The sequence below is a fragment of the Asterias rubens genome, chromosome 3, assembly GCF_902459465.1.
Source record: "Asterias rubens chromosome 3, eAstRub1.3, whole genome shotgun sequence".
Lineage (NCBI taxonomy): Eukaryota > Metazoa > Echinodermata > Asteroidea > Forcipulatida > Asteriidae > Asterias > Asterias rubens.
Window position 1 is genome coordinate 1,860,026 of NC_047064.1, and position 21,486 is coordinate 1,881,511.

General features: G+C 36.8%; 6 non-coding genes across 6 annotated transcripts; all 6 read right to left on the minus strand.

Moving 5' to 3' along the window:
- Nucleotides 1–12,675: 12,675 nt before the first annotated feature.
- On the minus strand, nt 12,676–12,749 carry Trnan-guu. Its single transcript has one exon. It is a non-coding gene; the product is annotated as a tRNA-Asn (tRNA).
- Nucleotides 12,750–12,844: 95 nt separating this feature from the next.
- Nucleotides 12,845–12,918, minus strand: Trnan-guu. The gene has a single exon. It is a non-coding gene; the product is annotated as a tRNA-Asn (tRNA).
- Nucleotides 12,919–13,013: 95 nt separating this feature from the next.
- Trnan-guu lies at nt 13,014–13,087 on the minus strand. Its single transcript has one exon. It is a non-coding gene; the product is annotated as a tRNA-Asn (tRNA).
- A 613-nt stretch (nt 13,088–13,700) lies between these two features.
- On the minus strand, nt 13,701–13,774 carry Trnan-guu. Its single transcript has one exon. It is a non-coding gene; the product is annotated as a tRNA-Asn (tRNA).
- A 94-nt stretch (nt 13,775–13,868) lies between these two features.
- Nucleotides 13,869–13,942, minus strand: Trnan-guu. Its single transcript has one exon. It is a non-coding gene; the product is annotated as a tRNA-Asn (tRNA).
- A 93-nt stretch (nt 13,943–14,035) lies between these two features.
- On the minus strand, nt 14,036–14,109 carry Trnan-guu. Its single transcript has one exon. It is a non-coding gene; the product is annotated as a tRNA-Asn (tRNA).
- Between the last annotated feature and the right edge of the window lie 7,377 nt (nt 14,110–21,486).

The window sequence follows — 21,486 nt, forward strand, 5'->3', positions numbered from 1 at the left end:
AAACCACTCCTTGAATTTATTTACATCCAGCACATCCAGTCCCGTTTTTACAGATGTTCTCATTCGAATAAAGACAAAAAAAAAAAAAATAGAACTGAAACATTATTTAGATTGAAAATCATTGTATTGCAGTTTTTAGTTTATGCGTAAAAGTCGCTCGTTGTGATGTTTCAATTGCGTCCGGTTGGAACAGCGTGATGAACAACGTGCATCAGCTGCGCCGGGTCTCATGGCTCTTGCAGTAGAGATTGCAGCCGTGAAAGATGATCAGCAGACGGTATAGCATCTCGGGTAGAGACACGCTCGGCAGTAGAGTTATTCAGTGAAGCCTTACATTGCCCTGGGGCAGTTTTGTCGGCCCGTCTCCCTTTGCTGTATACTGAGACCACAACAATGTTTTATCGGCTAGCTTTTGATGTTCACCGCACAGGTCTGATGTGCGACTGTTATGTTTTTTGTTTTGTTTTTTCTTCTTGGCGGGAAAAAATGTTAGCTGGAAGTCTGCTGATCAGGGTGTGGCTTTGTTCCGGGGGGGGGGGGGTGCACGATGCAAAATCCGTATAATCAAACACATTCATCTGGTAGTTTTGCTGATGACCAAGAAGCAGAAAGACAACATATTCAACACTTAATCATAATTATACGGTTGAGTTATTTTCTATATGTTTAGAGGTACCTTTGCCTATTTTGATGAAAAAAGAAACAAGCCACGCGTTACAGTAATTGCTTTTATATAAAATAAAAAAAATCATAAACTTGATAATTTGTATTATTTTAAGACATGTTTTTAGTGTTGGCAAGGTGTATGTTCTCACAAGTCAAAGTGCTTGTATTTTGATTACAGTGATTTTGTTCTTTACTTTATATTTGCAAGTAAATAAAGATTAAAATTCATCCAAAACCAAACGTACACTTTATAAGCTGATTGTTGACTACTTTTCCCAAACATTAATTTAACGTTTTACAAAAAACTTATATCGTCCACTACTTCAGGGGAAAAGTGCAATAACTTCAGAACATGTGAATGTTAATGAGTTACTCCTCGATTAAACATTTATCAAAAATACATAAATAACATTCTAATGTTTCAAAATTTAAAAGCAACGAAGACTTTCAAAGAGAAACTCAAACTTCACGTTTGGAAAAAAAGAAAAGAAAAAAAAAGCTGCACGGAAGCGTGCAGCGTGTATGCATTCAACCGTGTGGTAAACCTACCCGAACGTCTTAATTGTACAAATTGCCAACAAATCGGTTTTTATTAAATATGTATTTTTATATCAACCATTAAGGACTACTTTAACCCTTTTATAGTATTAGTCAGAAAGTTAGAGACAGGTTCATATTTTGTACTATTTCGACAGTAATATTAAATTGTATACTGTAAACAAAAATAAAACTGAACAACACTATCTGCAGTGGAAGTTGTTGGCCTTCGATTATAAACCCAAAATAAATATAAAAAACAAACGACAATAATGAATAAGAATCCATCATGTTTAGTGATAAAGTACAGTCTGATAACAAAAAAGAGGAACACACACTCAAAAAATTATAAGACAAAACAAGCAGCACCAACTTTGGTGAAAGCCACTTACTAGATGGAATTCGAATTATAAATGCGGGGGGAGGGGACACACATGTGAAAACGTGAAATTAAACTTATTTAGTTTTGTTCTTCGCCCTTTGTCAACCTTTAAAGGAAACGTATACATACAATAAAGTAACATGTGAACGTTTCATATCAAGAGGTAGTAGCGGCACTTGACACCCTTGGTCATTGTCAAAGACCAGTCTTATCAATGGTGAATCTCAATATATGCATACAATAAATAAACCTGTGACAATTTGAGCTCGATTGGTCGTCGAAGTTGGGAGATAATAATGAAATAAAAAACGCCCTTGTTAAACGAAGTCGTGTGCTTTCAGATGCTTGATTTCGAAACATCAAATTCTAAATCAAATTCGTGGAAAATTACTTTCTTCTCGAAAACTATCGTTACTTCAGAGGGAGCCGTTTCTCACAATGTTTTATACTATTAACAACTCTTCATTACTAGTAACCAAGTAAGTTTGTATGCTGCAAACTATTTTGAGTAATTACCAACAGTGCCCACTGCCTTTAAAGATAATTATCAGCTAAATGCAGTTATGTCCGTAGTTGGAATACACCATCTGAGAAACGGATCTGACAGTAACGTTTTTCTGATACATACCTTGTTAGGACAACAAACAATTGTATTTTTGTCTAAGACCACATAACTTCAAAGTGAAATGATTTTTAAAAATGCTTTATAATATCAAAAGCTGTTGTACTACTTTTAAGTAGTAAAACAGCTTTAAAGGCAGTGGACACTATTGGTAATTACTCAAAATAATTATTAGCATAAAACCTTACTTAGTAACGAGTAATGGGAGAGGTTGACAGTATAAAACATTGTGAGAAACAGCTCCCTCTGAAGTGACGTAGATTTTGAGAAAGAAGTAATTTTCCACGAACTTGATTTCGAGACCTCAAGTTTAGAATTTGAGGTCTCGAAATCAAGTATCTGAAAGTACACAACTCTGTGTGACCAGGTATTTGTTTCTTTCATTAATATCTCGCAACTTCGACAACCGATTGAGCTCAAATTTTCACAGGTTTGTTCCTATGCATGTTGATATACACCAACTGTGAAGGCTAGTCTTTGACAATTACCAATAGTGTCCACTGTCTTTAAAAAGTAAGTTAGTATTGTCATTACTTGTAAGAGTGCTTACAAAACGTTTACCCTCCCTTTTTACACTTCAGAATAAAACACCGCGACAACGCAAGTTAGTGTAATACCGGTTTGTCTGTTGGTTTTAGATGAATAATTGGTGAAGATTGTCTCTGTATAAACTTCACACAATTACGACAACAGAGGGCGTTATTCCGTCTGAAAAGCTGAAGAAATAAAGTTTGTTTTTAGAGATTTTATTTGGGGGTTACCTCATACAAAAAAATGAAACCACTGTCGTAATTGTTTGGCAGCAATGTGTACGCGCTTCAAGTATCAAAAGATTATTGTTTTTTTTGTTTTATTATCTGACCCTGGTATAGAGTATAATTATTGTAACAACGCTAGATTTGAAAGGGAAAACGTTTCAGTGAAACGTCAAGTTTGATAATGGGACAATAAGAGTCCGAAATGATTAATAATGCCATTAGTTGCCATGAAGTTCAGTCGATTGTATTGTCTACGAACAAAATGGCAATAGATCAAACTGCACAAGCTTTTTTTGCTGTCCTTTTTGTGGGAAAAGTGCTATTTTTATGAATAGAGATGGTTTGTAATAGAGGTTGGGGTGAAACTGGGTTGGGTAAAATTGCCTTGTGAGGACAACTCTAGACAGACAACTAGCACCAGGATGAAGACGACGTCCCCCATCAGCCATCTGTGTTGTTATTGTTTTCTAAACAAAAGAGACAAGGCTTCAGTTTGGAAGACAAACTAAATTATTTAATTTGCATTTTGTTCTAATGCTTTTGTATCTGTCCATTTCTCGATTTTATGTATTATTTAGAACATATCTATGGGCTTAAAAGCCACCCAAACAGCAGCTTGATGAGCCGTATCCGAACAAATACAAATTAATAAAATATAACACAAAATGTATAAAAATCATCCCAATTAAAACATTACTGGCAAAAAAACAAAAAAAACTTTTGTTTAACCTGTTCAGTGTTCGCAACAGTATACCCATAGGACCACGACGATTCTCATTATGTCGATGTCAATTTTTCATTCCTGATCAGATGATGCAAAAGAGTCATTAAAAATGACAAATGACAACCAATCGAACTGAATTTATTAATGATAACTTCCAGACAAAACAAAATAAATGACCCCGAAAAAGTAGCATCCTACTTTTAGACTTTGTGCAGCAAAGTGCCTGGTCAAGGTTATAGGTCCGCTGCGTGCCTTAGGCCTATACAGAAGTCATGACCCCCCCCCCCCCCAATTGGGTACTGGACGAGATATGTAACCAACATTCTTAATGAAATAAGGGAAAAGTGATGAAGATAAAAAGACTATCTTCAAGACGCTAACAAAGGCACTTTATTTGTATAATTCGCCCACACATACAATTTTTTTTTAGAGCGTGGCTAAAAATAATCGAAAGATAGCATACATCAAAATCAATGTTTTGATTTTATTGATGATTAATACCACAATCAAATGCTTGTGAACTAAAGCTCAAAGAATACAACTCTTTTTTTTGTTTAGAATTGTGATTTAAAATCCAACAACAAGTCTTCGAGTTATTGTAAAATAAAATACAAATAGATAATGTTAATCATCCGGATCTTTCGATTTCGTTTCAAAATAAATCCTCCATTGTATCATCATTCGTCAGTCAAGGAGCAGTTTGAATTTCACCACAGCATTCAATTGGTCAAATAAGACCATTCCAATTCATAAGCCATCAAGACTCATTCAATTTGGTAAAAAAACATTGGATTCTGACCAGGTAAAATATTGAGTTGCTGCTTTTGACCAATCAATGTTGATTCACTACAACATTCATTTATAAACGAAACTGAATGGATCTGTTGTTGAAATTGACCGAGAATACCTTTACAAAATAAATATGCAAGAACAATAAGGCACCTTATCAAAACTTTCCCCGGACAACTTGTGAAAGGGTTTTCCCGGAACCATTTGGGAACAACTGCTGGCTCCCAGTAGATAGCAAAATCTAAGTGTGTGCGGTTTTACCAATATTAAACAAATGGCCCATAGAACTTTCTTGAAAACTGTTCATGGAGTTTATACAGAATGCACAATATTTTGTTGAGGGATAACAAATTAGCTCCGGGAAACCCTTTCCGCAAGTTATCCGGGAAAAGTGTAGAAAAAGTGCCTAAAGATGATACTTAAAGGCAGGGTACACTTTGGGTAATTATTGTGAAATACCAGTATCCTCACTTGGTGTGTTACCCAACATGCACAATATAGCAATCTGTGTAAATTTTAGCAATGGGAATTCGAAGTTGCCAGAAAATAGTAACAATTAAAAATCACCCTTGCTGGACGGAATGTATGCTTTTAGTTTCCTGAAAATGGCTTCATGACCGAAGCTTTTATCAGATTCATTCCAACATTTGATGTGGAAAATTACCCCCTTGCCTTAAACTACATTTAACTTCAAGAAAGATTTGAAATGTTGCTGGGCCCCAGCAGTCTCATCAAATATAGATGGGAGGGGCTGATGAGATTAAGTTCTTGTTCGGGGTTCAGTTATTTATAATGGGGGCGTTTGCACGTACACACAATGTATGTGATTTAAACCGTAGTAAGCTATGTTTACTACAAAAAGTTGCAAGACAAAATACACCTTTAATTCAATAAAGCAATAGAGCTAATTTTTAGTATACAATGCAAATACTGACGACAGAATAATTTCAAATGAATTTTCACTTTGAGCTATATTATTCATGAAATAGATCAAAACTTTCGTTAACGGGAATAGGTTACTGGTTGGGTTGGTAAGTCAATCGAAATGGTCCAATGAGCAAGCGTATTCATACTCGACTTGTTTCGTACCAACTGTGAAGGTCGTTAGTTCGACTGAGAGGGCGCACTCACTTTGTTGTGTTAGCATTGATGACTCGGGACCCGGAATTCGATTCATACAACATCCAGCTATTTTCTAAGCAACAACTGTTCTAATATCAAATGTTGTCTTGTTTCGCCTCTGACTCAACGATACAAGCCTTGTATCCATCCAAAATTAATAATAATATAGTCAAGATGCACAAGTTCAACGATGAACACGTTAACCACCATAAGTACATGTTGGTTACTATTAATGTTTCGGAGTTTCACCAGAGTGGCTTTATGAACCAAGCTCTTAAAAAAAACAGGCCAGCCTTTGTCGTTTGTACTTTCGGCTAACTCACATGATAGATATGATATTTGACTTTATGCAACAAATCCGTGAAAGCAATGACTCTTTGATTTACGCAACTATTGGGTATGGGTTTGCTTTGCATGATGAGATTCACATTACAGTTTTAGCCACACTGTCCATTTACGTAGGTCGATTTGTTCGTCATTTATTGCGCATTTATCATCCACTACCGGTATGTGTAGTGCTCAAGGGTGCACTACAAAATCATTTTGCCGAAATTCGTGAGCAACTGATTATTATACTTTGTAAACTCAAACCTTTGTTTTTCCAATACTGACTTTTAAGTGGCATGCAATTCATGGATTGTGTAATTGTTCTGTATTTTAACAGTTTGGGACAAATATTTTAATTTAGGCAATTTTGTCATTATTTGGCTTGGGACGAAGTGGTGGGATGCTTTATGAAACCATAGCAGTAAGTAAGTTTAAGACAAAAGCGCATTGTTGTACGGTTTGTTTACGGTAGAGTTATTTTCATGGGTAATTTACTTTAAAAGGCCGTGTGATTTTAGTATTTATCCAGTATTTGTTTTCATTGTGTATCAGTTAGCATTAGTTACTATGAAAAGTTTGGTTTGATGCACCCACAAACAAGCGCTGGTTTACCGCCCTCTGTTGACATTTTGTATGTTGTGTTGTCAGTTGGAAATTATAATGCATTCAAACTGTTTTTATTCATTTAAATCGAAACATCACTAAACCACGCACATGTCATTGTTAACTTGGCGAAGTTAACTGGGTTACAACCGTCGCTACAGCAATTGTATTAAAGCTGCGTTTGAGCACGATCTGGCTCGTGTGTTATAATTACGTAGAACATTGATGGAAGCCCGCCCTCATGAGCCTCTTAAAGTACACCCCCCCCCCCCCCCCGATAAAAGGTAAAAGGATATTTCAGAAACTCTATTGATGCCAGAAAACATACAAGTTAACTTTGTGTTTGCAAACCAAGAACCTTAAAAAGTTATTGAATTCATTCACATTTATTTACATTTTTTTATTATAGCGTTAATTCATTCCGTAAACCATCTCAGCTCCCGGGGGAGTATACAGTTTTTGCAACATTACTATGCGCTACTCGGCTAAATCAAGCACACAAAACATCTCTGCCCTAACAGGTACCCATTTACCCCTGGTTGGAGAGAAGCAATTATAGTAAAGTGTCTTGCTAGGGGACACAAGTGTCACGACCGGGATTCAAACACACACTCTGCTGAACAGAAACACCGTAGCTTGAGTTTGGTGCGCTTATTTTAAAGTTGATGCAAACTAAAATGAATGATTTATATCAATGAAACTGAAAATCAAAAGCGTGATGTTCAGTAAACAACATAGGTTAAAGGATTAGTAAATAGCGCCCTCTTGTGCCGTGTAAAGGCCCATTGCAGTAACATTGATACTATCATAACATGGCTGAAAACATTAATCGGGCTCAAATTGAAATGACGAAGGCTCTTATCAGATGATTAATTGATCATACAGTGGAACTGGCTTTTTTTATTGATTTTTTTATTTTATTTTTTTTTTTATGACGCAAACATCGTCACTGTTTTCAAGAAGAGGTGATTTTTAAACGTTGGCCATTTTTCCCAAGCATATCATTTAACGTGGAGACCCTAAACCATGCAAATATGTTTCTATTTTAATCACTGTTCAGTAAGTATTACGAATTGCCTTTTGGGGGAAACAGTTGTCTTTTTTAGTGAGTGAGTGTGCATATTGGTTTTGCTGCAGAGGTACTTCACCTGTGCATTATCTAGCGCATACAGCGTGAGTCAAAATGAAGGTTGATCGAAATTTCTGATTTAACAACAACAACTGACAATCAAAACCCAAGTGAAGCACATTAAACATTATTTTATTCCTGCTTATCTAAAATAACATGTCTAAAAGAAGTATGCCTGTTTTACTGAAAGCATGTTTGTACCTGTCCATGGAATGTTTAAGCTTGACTGAATCTAGACATCTGATGAAGATCGAATGTCCGTACTCTCAGCATGTTTTACAATAAATATATGCCATAACATTAATTCAATAATTCATTGTAACTTACTGGAACTTCGAATGGTGAAAGGCAAGTCTTCTAGGGTTGTGGCTTGGACTACATTCAGAAAGAGACATTAACAAACGACTCTACAGCTTCTGAGACGGGAGTTGAGCAACTTTGAGTTGAGCTGCAATGCCAATACAATGCGGTATTGCTCCACGCTACGCTCTTTACGCCTCAGCGAACTGCAGGTATTCTTTTAAAATTGAAGTTGCTTTAAACTAGAACTGATCGGGTACATGCAGACAGAAATGTGTTACATACTGAAATTTCTTTTTAGCATAACGACTTACTTGGCAACGAGCAATGGAGAGCTGTTGATCGTAACACATTGGCGAGAAACGGCTCCCTCTGTTGGAACGGAGTTTTAAGAAACAAGTAATGTCTCACTCAAATAATAATTTGAATAGAATTCGAGACCTCAGCTGAGGTCTCGAATTCAAGCATCTGAAAGCGCACAACTTGTGCGACAATGGTGTTTTTTCTTGCATTATCCTCTTGCAACTTCGACGACAAATATTGAGCACAAATTTTCAGGTTTGTTATTTTATGCATAATGTTGAGATACACCAAGTGAGTCTTTTGGGGCAACTACCCAACAAAAGTAACTACCTTAACAAAATAATAACACTTGGTTTGATCCCGGAGTCCCAGTGAAATCTGTCCGCCGAATGTTTTGTATCCATAAAAAAAAAAAAGCATTGGGAAACTAACACGGGCCGGAGGAGGATGATTCACAAGAGGGCGCTATATGAATAAGTGTGTACACATTATTTACCGTGTTGGGGACAGAATCTCTTAGGGACAGAGTCTCCTGCCACACCGGCCTGTGTTACGCAGCACACTTTGCTGCGATTCATATTGATAGCACACCGCCCCCAAGAAAACTTCATAGTAAAATACGAGTTCATATGGCAAAACAGTGCAACTCATTTTGTGGTGTTTTTGAGCAAAACAGTTGTCTGGGTAAGTTGGGGGCGCTCTTTTCATATAGCCCGGTCTCGTTTTCGCACGTGGCTCCATTATCAAGATACAACTATACAAATTGTGGTATTTTTGCCTTTTTGTGTGTTTTGGTATGGCAAAACGCATTATGTTGACTTAGATACTTTGTTCTGCACTTTGTTTTATGGCAAAACGGTCCATTTATAAGAAGCAGTCTTCTGCTTGACTGTAGCTATGTGTTCAGCACGTCAGTGTTTATCTGGTAGAAGAGGCTTTCATTATGATGTAGTGTTTTGGCTTTAGTAAATTTTTACCACTACGGTAGTGTTCACATGGCAAAACGCCTTATCTGTATGATACACCGTTTTTGCCAACAAAGAAATTCAGAAATGTTTCATTCTATGTTAGACTTTTTACATGGCAAAACAATGTATCTACAAGATGCTTCATTACTCCCTATCTTTTAATGTGTAAAGGACTCGTACAATGTAATACATGTGAAGCAGTGTTTTGTTTTGCCAGATATGGTGGTATGTGCATGACAGTATGATCTCATGGCTAGATCTAGACCATCTAACAGCATGCTATGCGCAATGCTACAGCACCAACTGCAACAACATGTAGCCTTTTAGTTCAACTAAAATGAATGAGAAAATAGAAACCATTACAAAAACAGTAAGTTTTAATGAGCATGAACTGCTCATGCTGTACTAGACATAGGCATCCTTCGAACCCAGTCACTAATGTTATGAATTGTAATGTCATGAACTCAAGCTGTGAATTGCCATACATCTACATGTACACATTTTTTGTAGGTGTAAGTTTACTGTTTTGTATGGTGCAAGTTTACTGTTTTGTAGGTGTAAGTTTACTGTTTTGTATGGTGCAAGTTTACTGTTTTGTATGGTGCAAGTTTACTGTTTTGTATGGTGCAAGTTTACTGTTTTGTATGGTGCAAGTTTACTGTTTTGTAGGTGTAAGTTTACTGTTTTGTATGGTGCAAGTTTACTGTTTTGTAGGTGTAAGTTTACTGTTTTGTATGGTGCAAGTTTACTGTTTTGTATGGTGCAAGTTTACTGTTTTGTATGGTGCAAGTTTACTGTTTTGTAGGTGTAAGTTTACTGTTTTGTAGGTGCAAGTTTACTGTTTTGTAGGTGTAAGTTTACTGTTTAGTATGGTGCAAGTTCAATACACTAATCAAAATAATTATAAATTTGTACCGCAAAACATAAATTTTGTTTTTACAAAATCCTTCAAATACTCTTTAAAACCTCACCGTAATGAGCTGTCAACTAAATTTGTGTTTCTCCCCAGTTCCCCAAATCACTTATTAAAAAAAAAATTAAAAAAATAGTAGATTCAAACCAGTTCGAAAACAAGATTTCTTGTTTCGGTTGATTAATGAGATCAAAACTGCCTTAGTGATGTTTTCATACTACATATTGTAAGTTGAGTTGTATTTATTGATGTGTTGTTGTTCGATAAAGTTCATAAATGTGAATAATGTTGACCAAATTTGTAAAGTCATAATAAACAAAATTTAAATTTGAATCAATCGAAAATTACTTCTTCGCCGCATGTTTCTTTCTAAAACGGGATATTCAAATTTTGACAATCAACGTTTTTGGTTGATAAATTAATACTTGTGATACAACTGTTTAAAAAAAATTGTTTTAAACAGTTTAATAGGATCGTACAATTAGATACGTTGTTCTGCCATAAATTGACGTTTGTGTTAAACCTTTAAAATCGTTTACATTGTTTTGGTAGGAAATGTTTTGGGAAAGCGGACAATTTATGGGAAGTAAGATAAGATACTTTGTTTTGCCATGAAATTTCGGGAAGAACATTACTAATGATTTTTAAATTAATGTTTGATACATTGTTTTGCCATAAAAATACATTATTTAATATTAGTAACATAAGTTGCATTATTGTCAATGAAATAACAAAAGTGGCAAATTAGACAATTTTGTTTGGTAAAACAATGTAACTTCGCTTAAATATTAATACAACAAAACCATTTGTTCTTTTCAAACGATTTTTTTCTGGCTGATATATCAACAACTATCAAATATTCTGTAACAGTTTTAGAGAAATACATTAAAAAATGGCAGACGATGAATCTTTGAAGCACTTTTTCTTAAAATGCTCATTTTCGAGTTGCATTGTTTTGCCATGTTGACGGCCGTGCTGATATTAATAACGGGTTATTATTATTATTATTATTCGTTGATAAGGACATCCTATACCTCAACGCATGATGACGCAGAAATCTAGCTAGCCGTGTTCGCCAGTTCGGACTCGGCCCATCACCCCTAGAAACTGTTTATGTTTTCATCGTCCCGCTTTTCTGCTGTCGGCAGTTTCCCAATTAATACAGAGAGTGTGTGTGTGGGGGGGGGGGGGGGGGCTGATTCCACTCTCTTTATGTGGAAGAGTGCTGCCGCCAGTCTCATTATCAAACGTATTTGTTTCGTTAAGGGCTGACAGATTATGACTTCAACGTAATGTGTTGTAAAAAAAAAACTGCCCGACGTTTCGAGCGCCCTCTCGTGTTTATTGGAAATGCAAAACATTGTATTAAACCTCCGGGAAAAAACAACCTCATTTTCATTATGCAGGGACTTTGTTCTGTGAATTCATGTCCTCTGAGTTAGCCTTCTGTACAAGGGTTAACATGTGTGGACATAATCCTGTTTGCTATTGTTTGAAACAGTCTCTTTGGTTGTGAAAAGCAGTTCAATAGTTTTCCCCAATTTGGCAGATGATTTGGGGATAACCTTCAAATCAGTCTGTGTACAATTGTTTTGTTTCTGCAGAATGGGGCTCCGAGTTTGCATCTTGGTGACCAAAACAGCATTCTGACCCCACCCACACCCAACCCCACTGTGTTGGATAATCCTATGTTATGTATGTGTATAAGCCTACATTCTAAAGATCTACGTTGGGTTGATCAGTCTAGGAACTGGTATCCGATTTGGCAGCTACGGCTACGGCTACGACTGCATCTACGGATGATGTTAAGGACGTCATAAACTTTGGTACTTAGTGACGAGGCGGTCCAGCTGTAACCATAGCCGAAACCGCAACTTCGGATACGGCCTTCCTTACGATGCAACAGAATCGGCTTGGGCAAAATCCGGAATGGGGCGCCCTCAACTGTTTGATGACATCACATGTTTCATGTTCTGAACAAGGGGGGGGGGGGGGGGGGTTGCATGGAAATGAAAGGTGACAATGTAATCATTGGCTAATTTAATCATTGGCTATCATTGGCAGTGTTTTTTAACTTTTGAAAATCTCATCTTTTTAAACTGGTTGTTCAACATTAATTTTACCTTTTTGCCAGGTTTCTGTATCTTGATTCCTTAAACTATTTTACTGTGTAATACTTTGCTTTGAATAAATGTTGTCTGGTCCAGACTATTATTGTTGTGTTTTCCAGCACCTTGAGGCGGATTCTTTCTGCTATTGTTTGTGCGCAAAACAAATGTGTTGTTATTATTACTATTATTATTATCATTATTATTGTGTTGTTTTTTATTGATCTCTATAGTTTTTTTCTATTTCAGTTTGAATTATAAATTATTTCACGGCCCAGCCATAATTTTACTCCGTATTAACCAAGTAAACAAATACATAATTTCTGGGATTTAAATTCTTAAAATAAAATGGGATTCATATGTGCCCCCCCCCCGTTGGTTTTTTGGAAAACCTTGTTCTAACTAATAAAATAAAAAACTATACCGTCCCTGGGTGGATTTGAACCACCAACCTTTCGGTTAACAGCCGAACGCGCTGACCGATTGCGCCACAGAGACTTACTGTGTTGATACTTTTGTTACTTTATTTTTTACATTTTTGCCGCTCGAAAACTTGATCAAATAACAAACAATAATAGTTCAAAATAAGTGTTCGTCCCTGGGTGGATTTGAACCACCAACCTTTCGGTTAACAGCCGAAAGCGCTGACCGATTGCGCCACAGAGACGTGCTTGTAAGTTATTATTTTGTTTGTTAATGTTCATATTATACGCTTTTACAGCTCGATTATACAAACAACAAAATTGTTCAAAATGTTACCTCCGTCCCTGGGTGGATTTGAACCACCAACCTTTCGGTTAACAGCCGAACGCGCTGACCGATTGCGCCACAGAGACTTACTTGATAAGCTTTTATTTTATTTTCGTACAAAACCAAATTTGCTCTGAGGCCGATCTGAAAGGTTTATAGTAACTTGTAATATTGGTCGACTGAAAGTTTTGTTTTTAATACTAAAGTAAATCTTGTTGCATAGCACGATGGAGCAAATGTAAGCTCACATATTGGATAGTGTAAAGGTAATAGTATACAGTCATTGGTAGGCAAACTTATCAAACAGAAAACAATAACAGTCACATGTAAAATGAGCTGAATACGGTGTCTACTGCAAGACAACTTGTCAGGGCATTTGTGTTAGCAAGATAGCGAATCCATCCATGTTGAGGGAGGTGGCAGTGGGTACCAACCACATCGCTAGTCGCATCATTCGTTAATAGACACCAGCCCTTGGAAATATGATAAATAATCTGTGAAGCAAGACTCGTTTCGCCAATTACAATATTTCTTCGGGATGAACAATATCCAAACCAACTCACTAAAAAGGAAATCCTTTCTGAAATAAAATTTGTATATTATCATCACCATTAGGTTATAGCCAAGTAAGTTTGCATTTAAGTTGATTTATTTGTACTTACCAATCTATGATCTTACCCTTATACAATAAAACAATTCCGTCCCTGGGTGGATTTGAACCACCAACCTTTCGGTTAACAGCCGAACGCGCTGACCGATTGCGCCACAGAGACGTGCTTGTAAGTTATTATTTTGTTTGTTAATGTTCATATTATAAGCTTTTACAGCTCGATTAAACAAAAAAGAAAATTGTTCAAAATGTTACTCCGTCCCTGGGTAGACTTGAACCACCAACCTTTCGGTTAACAGCCGAACGCGCTGACCGATTGCGCCACAGAGACGTGCTTATAGTTATTATTTTGTTTGTTAATGTTCATATTATAAGCTTTTACAGCTCGATTAAACAAAAAAGAAAATTGTTCAAAATGTTACTCCGTCCCTGGGTGGATTTGAACCACCAACCTTTCGGTTAACAGCCGAACGCGCTGACCGATTGCGCCACAGAGACTTGCTTGTAAGTTATTATTTTGTTCGCTAATGTTCATAATATACGCACGTACAGCCTGATTTTACAAACAAAATAATTGTTTAACAAAATTGTTTCGTCCCTGGGTAGACTTGAACCACCAACCATTCGGTTAACAGCCAAACGCGCTGACCGATTGCGCAACAGAGACGTGCTTGTAAAGTTGATGATTCATGCTTCCATGTTTGTCCAAAATCGAACCTTTTGATTTCGGTACAGGGACTAGAAAGTGTATATATTTGTTAAAGCCAGTGGACACTATTGGTAATTGTCAAAGACTAGCCTTCACAGTTGGGGTATCTCAGCATATGCATAAAATAACTAACCTGTGAACAATTGAACTCAATTGGTCGTCGAAGTTGTGAGATAATAATGAAAGAAAAAACACCCTTGTCACACGAAGTTGTGTGCATTCAGATGCTTGATTTCGGGACCTCAAATTCTAAATCCGAGGTCTCGAAATCAAATTCGTGGAAAATTATTGGTTTCTCGAAAACTATGACACTTCAGAGGGAGCCGTTGATTTTAATTTCATCAAAGACTTAACATAAATACAATCTAAGTAAACTGATCAAACTGTCGATATTACAACGGCTCTTTTCAGAGCCAATACTCCTTCCCAATGAAAACTTACAAAATGTTTGCACCCACATGTTTACCGATTAAGACAATAGTTGTTCATATCATTTTGCACAATGCAAAGCTTTGAACATCACTTACCAATTTGCTTTAATAAGGGAATAAAATGGTAGCTACTAGTTCTTTCACGGCCGTTTAAAACAGGCATGGTCGTTTGCCGTGTGATAAAGGCCCGAGCCGAATGCAACGACCCTGCAAGGTTTTAAACGGCCGTAAAGTCACCTGGAGGTATAATGCTTCTTTCTTCAAACATTAGAGTATATGTTTATGAACAATAACATACATATTTTTAGTAATTGTTTGTAACGTTGGTATGTTTAAAATATATATAAAGTTGTTTGGGGGTGACTCCGCCTACCCCATTAATGATGTCAATCGAGGCAGACTTTGCTTCGATCGAACATCGAACACACGTACGTGCAAGTACATGTAAGTCGTGAGTTTATACGTTTCGACGTTTTTTTCTTGCATTTGTCCGGCAATGTCGACCAGTTGTGTAGCTGCTGGATGCAGCAAAACAACTAAAGATGGGGTTCGGTCCGACGTCTTTTCCAGCGCTGTGCAGCAAACACTTCGAGCCGTCGTGCTTCGAAAATCCGGAATACACCACATTTTTTGACATAAAGAGAAAAGTTATTTTCTAAAACATGACGCCATCCCAACAATATTTCCAGCTAGAGGGAAATCGAAAAAGGTACATGAAAGACGTGACGAATCTAAGGAGCATTTGCCTAACGTGAAAACAAATCGGGTATTGTTTCAACTTTGAGGGCATGTTTTTAGCTGGCGCCAAGCGTCACTATCTTGTGTTGGCACTGCATGCGATTCACCGTGCTGATGGGTAATCCGAGTGGACCGTCCGCACAGCAGCCATACAGTGCGTGCAGTCTGCTCCGTGAATGTATCTCTATACGTAGGCATCATACCGATCACGTACCTAGATGTAGTGTACGGGGCCAGACTACACATTTTCTCTTCAAATATCGCGCCTAGATTGACGTCACGAACAGCGCCCTGTCGGCTCGGGCCTACTTTTAAATTTGTAATTAAAATGGAAACTAATTTTTCAGAACCTTAGTTACTGTTTATTCATATTTCACTCATCAAAACACATAATTATATTTTAGAGACAAAAACTGCCTGACGTTTCGACCCTAGCATAGAGTCTTTATCGAAGGCTAAAATGAATCTACTATAGGGACGAAACGTCATGCCAATACTAACATATTTTGTGCACTTCCATGGGTCATGTCGAATGGTAAGCAGTTTGCAACATCTAATTCTATTTTCTCGAATACTGTAAACGAATACTTTAGTTCAATTAATAATGAAGTTACTTTAAAAGTAATTACCTTAATCACACACCCCATCAGTTTGTTATCTTAAGACTATTTTTAAAAAGTCTGGATCAACAAGACATGTTGATAAGAAACTCGTTACCAGACGTTTCAGCAACCGTGAACTTGTTTATCAAAATGGATCCCTTAAGTAGAAACCGCCCCCTATAGACCCCACTCCATGGATTCTCAAGTGATCACGGGGAGATCTTTATCAGCAGTTTATATCTAAAGAGACCGTTGGATGAATGAAAAATATCACTTTGCTGGTTATAAATATGCTTATTTATGGTAGACTTTGTTTACCCTGCATCCGCTTTGGGTCAAAATGTAACCGCCCCGTACCATGTCATCAAACAGAGATCATAGTGCCAGGTCGTCCGATAGCTAGCTGCGCATGCGTAGGAATCGCATAAACGTGTCCTCAGATTAACAGCTTTAGAAATTAAACTATTCCTGTGGCAAAGTTCGTAGAACTCAGACCTTAAGCAGCAAATGTTGCTTAACTAAGTTCTACTGAGCATAATGAGCAGAGTACCAGTGCTGGTAAATAATGTGATTGGACTGGTAACCTTAAAGGAACACGTTGCCTTGGATCGGTCGAGTTGGTCTTTAAAAAGCGTTTGTAACCGTTTGTTATAAAATGCACATGGGTAGAAAGATGTTGTAAAAGTAGAATACAATGATCCACACAAACGTGCCTCGTCGACTAACACGGTCCCGACCGTGTTAGTTCGCACAGTGAAAGGAAAACCACGCAATTTCGAGGCAAACTTGTGTGGATCATCGCATTCTACTTTGAAAACATCTTTCCAACCATATACATTTATTTAAAAAAAACGGTTACAAACGCCCTGTATAGACCAACTCGTCCGATCCAAGGCAACGTGTTCCTTTAATCTGGTAAGCAACATTTAGTTGTGCTTAGCTTTACTTTGTGTGTTTAAGCGGTCCATCAGATTGAACCCTGATTATTAATAATGAGTGCTTTATTTCTGACTCCAACCTATTATTAATTAATTGATACATATTTGATTCTTATTCCGGGGCAGTTATTTTGAATTGCATGGGTGTTGGAAAAGAGGATGATGCAATACCAGTTTGTGTAGGACTACATGAATTTCCCGTGTCAAGTTCAAATCAACTTATGCACACAAGCTAAGTTACTAATGTTTCAGGAATGAAAAGTATGTAATAAAACAACATGAAAGTTTAACCATACCAATGTTGTTTTACTTTCAATATAATATGTGTGAATGTCGTCGGTCTTAAAGGCAGTGGACACTATTGGTTGTTTCTCAAAATAATTATTAGCATAAAACCTCACTTGGTACCGAGTAATGGGGAGAGGTTGACAGTATATAACATTTTGCGAGAAACGGCTCCCTCTGAAATGCATAATTTCGAGAAAGAAGTAAACTTCAACGAATTTGATTTCGAGACCTCATAATTAAACTTAGAGGTATCCAAATCATTTGAGCTCATTTTTTTACAGGTTTGCTATTGTATGACTACGTTGAGATACACCAAGTGAGAAGACTGGTATTGAACATTTACCAAAAAAATCCAGTGTCTTTAAATAAAACAATTATATACAAAATGAGTAACTGAATTAAATAAATAAACTAAAGGCACTGGACACTATTGGTAATTACTTAAAATAATTATTAGCATAAAACCTTTCTTGGTGACGAGTAATGGGGAGATGTTGATGGTATAAAACATTGTGAGAAACGGCTCCCTCTGAAGTGCCTTAGTTTTTAAGAAATAAGTAATTTTCCACGAATTTGATTTCGATACCTGAGATTTAGAACTTGATGTCTCGAAATCAACCATCTAAACGCACACAACTTCGTGTGACAATATTTCCACGGGTTGGTTATTTATGCATACGTTGGGATACAACAAGTGAGAAGACTGGTCTTTGACAATTACCGAAAGTGTCCAGTGTCTTTAAATACAACAATTATACAATAATGGATAAAACACACCAAATGAGTAACTGGAATTAAATATATTGAGCCAGTAAAAATGCAAACATCTTTTTTAAACAAATTAAACAGGTAAGTTATTGGTTTCGACACAGACTAAATTATTTACCAAAATTTCAATTTTACCAAACTAAAACTGACTTTAATTGCAGTGGGGAGAGGTTGATGGTATAAAACATGGTGAGAAACGGCTCCCTCTGAAGTGCCATAGTTTTCGAGAAAGAAGTAATTTTCCACGAATTTGATTTCGGGACCTCAAGTTTAGAACTTGAGGTCTAGAAATCAACCATCTAAACGTACACAACTTCGTGTTGCAAGGGTTGTTTTTCTTTCATTATTATCTCGCAACTTCGCTGACCGATTGAGCTCAAATTTTCACAGGTTTGTTATTTTATGCATATGTGGAGATACACCAACTGTGAAGGCTAGTCTTTGACAATTGCCAATAGTTTCCACTGTCTTTAAGTTTGAGCAAATTTAGTGTTGAACCAGCTCGACCCATTGTCTAGTGCAGTATAAATGACTATTGAAGGGTTTCGGTTCTTCTTTTTTAAACACAAAACATAATGTCCACGGATTTACATTAAACTTACTGAGTTTGAAGACAATGATGGTAGAAAGCTTCCCTTAAAATGTATCTTGCAAACAACGTATTAACCATGGCAAACGTTATTCATACATCAAACCAATATATTTGAACATTAAAATATAAATATTCATTTCTTTTTAAAATAATTGTAAAAAATAATTGTATACAAGTATTATAACATAAATTTGTATAATCTATGCATACGGTAAGAAGAGTTCACTTTTGTTGAATTTGTCATGTTGTGAGGACCGCAACACTTTCCACCCAACTCTATTTGCAGCACATGTACATTCGCCTCGTTGTCAGCCATAATGGACTACTATACTGGAAACATTATGCTAATTGTATCATGACATCTATAGAGTCTTTAGTTCACACCAACAACCATCATTTATCAACCTTTTAAACTGAACAAAATCATGAATTTGACTCTTTTGGTGATCGTTCAACCGATACAATCAAACAGAGTCCATAGACGCAAGTCGTTTGAAAAAAAATATATATATGTTTTTGAGGGGAAAATTCAACGAACACGACAAAGCAAATTTGCCCATTCAAAAGCAACAACACATTGTACGATTCAACAACAATAAGAGAAAAACGTATGATCTATAATTTTTTGGGGGCATTGTGATAATGTGAATAATCTTGAACTAACAAAATATATAATTCAGTTCGAGGTTGCTGATAAATGACAGAGCAAATCTTTCGTTATTAAAAGTGATTGTTTTTGAGCAGCAAACAACGCCCCGGTTATGTCAACGAAGAGAGATGATAAAGGTCAACATCAGCGTATGGTTCAACTCCATGGCTAGGTCAAGGTACCCGCCATCTTAACTCTGCTCACAAAACCGCAACATGTTTTTTTTACCCATCGGTTCATTGGAAAGACCCGCCTTTCAGCACCAGATGAGGTGATGGTCCCAAACGGGGTGGGAATAAGTCCACCATGCAGTAACAGCCTACCTGCAAAGCGACCTCCGATAGCTGTTTTAAAACGGTGTAAACATTTCACAACCTCCAAACCAGGTTTGAACGAGCGGGTTAATGTTTAACCCAGGGCTTGTCTCCCTATCTCGGGTTTAGTTGTAGAGATAAGCTTCGGGCTTGTCCCGTACTGCTCGTTACCTCAGTAAGGTCAAGATCAGTCTCCAGTCAGGGCAGGGCGGGTGAGGACACGGGTTTTCGGCTGCTCTCTTCTCTCTGGGTGGAAGCCTAGATCTTATGATGTGCCATCTTGGTGCGACGAGGTATCAAATCAACAGATAGAGCGACTATGATGGCGTCGGTGTCGGTGAGTGCATTATTTGTTACTGATGGCAACTATAGCCATTCATAAAAGGCATCGACTGAGGGAAATGGCGGTAACCAGATGGTGAGTGTGAATGGCGTTGTGGTACTAGAACATTGCGTACACTGTTTCTCCAAAAGAAAAAGGCATTTGAAACAACATTTGTTTTCAATTTCAACTCAGTTGTCAACTTCTTTCCCTCACGATTTACTTGTTGAATTTTACTATTTAATTAAAAATGAAAGATTTGCCACACAGATGGAACGCACAATCATACTTAAAATATTTATCTTATTATTGGTAATATTATTTTTACACCAACTTTATTTTTATTATTAGGACACTACAACATACCAACAAAATTATAGTAAGGTGACATAATTACAGGTAATGATTTGCCTTTTTCCCGTAGCATAATGGCCAGTCAAAAAAAAAAAAAAAAAATCTCATCAAGTTTCATCCACCAATTCACTTATTATTCAAATGTCCAGTAACGTCAATCATGATACTAACCTAAAGATAAAGTCTTGCTAGATAAGTAACATTTTTCTAAACGAGTTTTAAAACGAAAGAAAGTGGGACTCCATTCGAAGAACGGCGTAATCGCTTACGTGATTGCAGAGTTGATGCACCTCAATTTACCAATTACATGTGAAACACAATTAATTGTTCGAATATACATTACTATTGCAAACAAATTTGAATAAAATACGTAAGCAGCCAAAAGTACCCTTTCAAAACTCATTTTGAATAAATGGAATTGTTTAAACCGCGTTTGATACTTGATGGGCGTGGAACGGTAAAACCAAACAATGACACATTTCCAACTAATTCGGAAATTTCGCAGCGTCGGTAAACATTGACTCATTCAATCAACAATTTAAACAAAAAGGCTTAGTGTGAATTTTGTACTCAAAGTAGTAATTACAAAAAGAAGTAAAATAACATAATTATCATTCTAAACTTTATATATATATATATAATTGATTTTTTTTTATAATGGTATTCTTCACACGAAACAAGGAAACACTTTAAGGTTCTGACGAAGGTAGAATGACGAAACGAGTGGCCAATCCAAGTTTCTGATCCACTGAGTGTTTTCCTGCAATGTGCCTCACATGGTGCTGAAGTCTGCAAAATGTTTGGTCAACTCGAACATTAGCTTATGGAGATGGCGTAGTGGTACCCTGTTTTGCCTTCAACTTCTGGAACCCCTATTCAAATCCCACCAGGGGCACTATGTGGATTGGGTTTTTAGTCCCTTTCTGACTGCATGGGTTTTCCATGTAATAATTCTTTAGGGGTTTTCCTTCCACATCTAAAACTGAAACTTCCTTCCTTGTCATCTTTTCATCAGGTTATTGGCTGGTGATTTAAGTTCGCTTTTATGAGAGTCATTGGCTTCACAACAAGAATTAAGTGAAATTAAAAAGAAGAAACAAACTAAAATGAACTAAATGAGAGAGGCGGATGGCAATTGATATGATCAGCAGATCCAACTTCATTCGAGAC